The following is a 5,384-nucleotide window of genomic DNA, read 5'->3' on the forward strand; positions in this document are numbered from 1 at the left end:
CATGATTGTATTAGAGACTAGTCTTTGTATTGATTGATCCTTTGCCTGAGCTTTCTTGTCTTTGAGCATCCTCGATTAGGTACCAGATGGAGAAATGACTGCTCTGGGTACTTGTCTTGACCTGATGAAAAATCCTGAAGATATGTCATCTCAGGGGGGTCAAAAATTAGGGTATGACAGATGCCCCTATTTAAGTTTCTTTTATCTGGAGGGAGAGAGATTGAGATCTCGATCTCTCCTGCGTAAAAGAGACTTAAATATCAAAGAATGCCCGAATTTTGGGCGCTCCTGAGATGTTGTAATTGATAAAATCTTTGCATGATTTGATCCTGTTGTCGCACTTGGCGGGGGATGAGGAGACAAACTCCTGCAGAAATACTTGATGTGGATTCTGGTGAATGGATGGCAATGTAGGATGCGCAATCCATCTTCTTTAACTAAGTGTTGATACTTAGAAAAAGGTAAACAACCTCCTCCTCGTTTCGGATGTCCATATCTCGAAACTGGTCTTAGTTGCGTTTGGACAATATCTCAGATAAAGAGAAAATTTCCAAAGGTTTGTTTCCTCATCAAACTTCTCATCAGCACTTGGAGGTAAGATGCCATTTGACGGTAGTAAAGAAACTTCAAAGGTTTGTTTCCTCATCAAACTTCTTATCAGCGCTTGGAGATAAGGCCAGATAGTAAAGAAACTTCAAAGGTTTGTTTCCTCGTCAAACTTCTATCAGTGCTTGGAGATAAGATGCCATTTGACGGTAGTAAAGAAACTTCACCATCTTCCCTTTTGACTTGACGTCTTTGAAAGAATGTCATATGGCCTCATGATCTTTTGAGGGGCTAATGACTTCGTTTGAAGGCGGACGAACTGTTTTCGGGGTGAAAACTGCCATTCGTCAACTGATGCCTGGGGAATCAACGAACTGTTTTCCTAAGAGGAAAACTGCCATTCATCGACTCTGTGGGGAGTTAAACATCCCAGAAACAGACAAACTGTTTGAAGAAACTGCCATTTGTCGATCTCTTGAGTATTTAGCAGACAAACTGTCTTTTCTTGGGAAAAGACTGCCATTTGCCAATTGCTAGGGGAGCAAACTGTCTTCTACTGGGAGAGACTGCCATTTGTCGACTCTGTCATGAAAGAAAGTGAGCAAACTGTCTTCTGCTGAAAGAGACTGCCATTTGCTGACTGCTGGGGAAACAAACTGTCTTCTACTGGGAGAGACTGCCATTTGTTGACTCTGTCATGAAAGAAAGTGAGCAAACTGTCTTCTGCTGAAAGAGACTGCCATTTGCTGACTGCTGGGGAAACAAACTGTCTTCTACTGGGAGAGACTGCCATTTGATGACCCTTCACTGACTCCGCCGGGGAATCTGAACTATCTTCTGGATGAAGACTATCATTCACTGACTCCGCTGGGGAATCATTTGTCGATCTGCTGGGAGATTCTGAATTTCCTTTGACAAGAAGTGGCACTCTTGACCCTGCTGGGGAAATACCAAACCTGTAGGGAATTCCGGAATGTGAAGCAGACTATCTTATCTGAAGAAGACTGTCGAATGTCGCTCTGCAGGAGATTCTCGGCTGAGGAATTCCAAAAGTGAACAAACTATCTCTTTGAGGGAGACTACCATCTGTTGACTTGCTTGGGGAAATCTCTCTACATGGATCGTTGTCTTGCAGGAAAAAGTTTCTCCAGGACTTGCAGGGGAAACTTGAGTTCATGCCCTCATGACTCGGGCATTCTCACGATTAAAAGCCTAATTTGACTATGCATGATGTAATGTATGCATGAATATTATGACAATTATAAAATGTAAAGTGAATGTGAATAGAATTGTCGCGGATGTAAAATCCTAAGATACGACTTGAATTCTTGTTGATCAGAAGATGTCCTCTTCTTGTAGTTCGAACTCTGTTGGGAATATCTGATTATCAGTTGTCCGCTGTCCGAAGTAAGTAATATGAATTGAAGTAAAGATCCGTCATCGGGAGATGTTCGCAAAGCGACCTCATGGGGAAATATTGGTTCCCGGAGTCTCAACCGTTCTCGGAGCAACTGTTTGCATTCTTCCTATTGTTTGTAAACCTTAGAAAGAAATTTCACCTTTATTTTTGCAAGTAAATTCATTTTTATTTTATGAAAACATTTGTTTCAAGAAAATGACTGTTTAAACTTAAAATGCATTTCAAGAAACTGAATAAGACTAGATTGCAAAGGAAAAGCACAAGGCTCAAATTATTATATATGGAATGGTAATCAGCCAAATGCTTGATTCCATGGAGTATTTACAAAGTTGGAAATTGGTAATTTTCGGGAAAAGGGCTACGATGAAACGTGACGACCGTTATCTTTCCCTTCCACTCCAAGTTGCGCTGTATTCGTGCTTCGTAGAAGATGACCTACTGCTGATGAACACTCCGCTATGGATTTTGAATGATCAAGTTTGTCCTGAACACAGTTACTTGCCATATATCCCTAACTTTTGCGTAAACTACCCCTTTCGGGTTTTAAGTTTACCGGGATTGATTATTATTTTTTATGTCTCTAATTTTTGCCTGAATCGCCCTTTCGGGTTTTCGATTCACCGAGACGCTCTTTTTTGCCTAAGTCGCTCTTTGCGAGTTTTCAACTTAGCGAGCTGTTCTTTTAATTATTTAGGCGAAGTATTTCTTGACTGCGTCGACGTTCACAGGACGGGTGAATTCTTCTCCATCCATAGTCGTGAGTATTAAGGCTCCTCCTGAGAAAGCTCTCTTGACCACGTAGGGGCCGTCATAATTGGGAGTCCATTTCCCTCTCGAATCTGTGAGAAAAGATTGAATCTTTTTGAGTACAAGGTCGCCTTCTTTGATTGTGCGAGGTCGAACCTTTTTGTCGAAAGCTTTCTTCATTCTTTGTTGATATAGCTGTCCGTGGCATAAAGCTGTCATGCGCTTTTCTTCGATTAAGTTCAATTCATCGAATCTGCTTTGACACCACTCGGCTTCTGTTAATTTTGCCTCCATCAAGACTCTCATTGATGGAATCTCAACCTCTATAGGTAGGACTGCCTCCATGCCATATACAAGGGAGAAAGGAGTTGCTCCAGTCGAAGTACGTACTGATGTACGGTAACCATGAAGAGCATACGGGAGCATTTCATGCCAATCTTTGTAAGTGATGACCATCTTCTGAATGATTTTCTTGATGTTTTTGTTAGCTGCTTCTACAGCTCCATTCATCTTTGGTCTGTAAGGAGATGAGTTGTGATGTTCGATCTTGAATTCTTCACAAAGCTCCTTCATCATTTTGTTATTCAAATTTGACCCATTGTCAGTGATTATCTTGCTAGGAATGCCGTAGCGACAGATGATGTGATTCTTGATAAACCTGACGACAACTTGTCTTGTAACGTTTGCATATGAAGCTGCTTCAACCCATTTGGTGAAATAGTCTATGGCTACCAAGATGAAGCGATGTCCGTTGGACGCTTTTGGTTCGATCATTCCAATCATGTCGATTCCCCACATGGAGAAAGGCCAAGGGGAAGAGAGTATGTTGAGAAGAGATGGTGGCACATGAATTCTATCGGCGTAGATCTGGCATTTGTGACACCTCTTTGCGTACTGGTAGCAATCTGACTCCATCGTCAGCCAATAATATCCTGCTCTCAGTATTTTCCTTGTCATGGTATGTCCATTGGTGTGAGTACCAAAGGAACCTTCATGTATTTCTCTCATGAGTATTTCTGCTTCTTTTCTGTCAACGCATCTGAGCAGAACCATGTCGAAGTTTCTCTTGTACAGAACATCTTCATTCAGGAAGAATCTACAAGCTAACTTTCTCAAAGTCTTTCTATCTTTCTTTGACGCCCCAAGAGGGTACTCTTGCTTTTGAAGAAAGTTCTTGATGTCGTGATACCACGGTTTGTCGTCGATGATTGCTTCTACTGTGAAAACATGAGCGGGCCTATCCAGGCGCATAACATCGATCCGAGGAATGTCATTCCAATGATTTATCCTAATCATGGAAGAGAGTGTGGCTAATGCATCAGCCAAATTGTTTTCTTCACGAGGAATGTGATGAAAATCTACCCTGTCGAAGAATGGTAATAATCTTCTTGCGTAGTCTTTGTAAGGAATTAGCCCTGGTTGGCGTGTTTCCCATTCTCCTTTGATTTGATTGATGACCAAAGCAGAATCTCCGTATACATCCAAGTGTTTGATTCTTAGATCCATGGCTTCTTCGAGACCCATGATGCAAGCTTCATATTCGGCCTCATTGTTTGTGCATTTGAAAGTTAATCTGGCAGTAAATGGAATATGGGTACCCTGAGGTGTAACAATGATTGCCCCAATTCCTCGTCCATAAGCATTGACAGCTCCGTCAAAGATTAAGCCCCACTGGGATCCTATCTCAGGTCCTTCGTCTGGTAGTGGCTCGTCGTGATCTTTCATCTTGAGGTACATGACGTCCTCGTCCGGAAAGTCGAAACTGGTTGATTCATGACCATTGAGTGGGTGGTGAGCCAGGTGCTCAGCTAGAATGCTTCCTTTCACGGCTTTCTGTGCGTGATACTCAATGTCATATTCTGATAACAACATCTGCCAACGGGCAATTCTCCCGGTTAAGGCAGGCTTCTCAAAGATGTACTTGATTGGATCCATATGAGAGATCAAACAAGTAGTATGTCGAATCATGTACTGGCGGAGACGCTTGGCAGCCCAGGCCAAAGCACAACACGTCTTCTCGAGCATGGAGTAGCGGGATTCACAGTCAGTGAATTTCTTGCTCAGGTAGTAGATGGCATGCTCTTTTCTCTTTGTCTCGTCTTGCTGTCCAAGGACACAACCCATGGAATCTTCTAAGACGGTTAAGTACATTATCAAAGGTCTTCCTTCCACTGGAGGAGACAAGATGGGTGGTTCGAGCAGATATTCCTTAATGCTGTCGAACGCTTTCTGACAATCGTCTGTCCAGACGCAACTTTGATTTTTCCGTAGAAGTTTGAAAATAGGAGCGCAAGTTGCAGTCATGAGATATATGAATCTCGAGATGTAATTCAGACGTCCAAGAAATCCTCTAACTTGTTTCTCGGTTCTGGGTGAAGGCATTTCTTGAATTGCCTTGACTTTGTCTGGATCTACTTCGATTCCTCGTTTGCTGACAATGAAACCAAGGAGTTTTCCTGAGTAGACACCAAAGGTACACTTGTTGGGGTTCAGGCGAAGCTGAAACTTCCGTAAGCGTTGAAATAACTTTGTCAGATTCTGTATGTGATCTTCTTCATTTTCTGATTTGGCAATCATGTCGTCCACATAGACTTCCACTTCCTTATGCATCATGTCGTGGAAAAGTGTAGTCATGGCTCTTTGATAAGTTGCCCCTGCGTTCTTTAGTCCA

This window comes from Vicia villosa, linkage group LG6, assembly GCF_029867415.1.
Source record: "Vicia villosa cultivar HV-30 ecotype Madison, WI linkage group LG6, Vvil1.0, whole genome shotgun sequence".
Taxonomy (NCBI): Eukaryota; Viridiplantae; Streptophyta; class Magnoliopsida; order Fabales; family Fabaceae; genus Vicia; species Vicia villosa.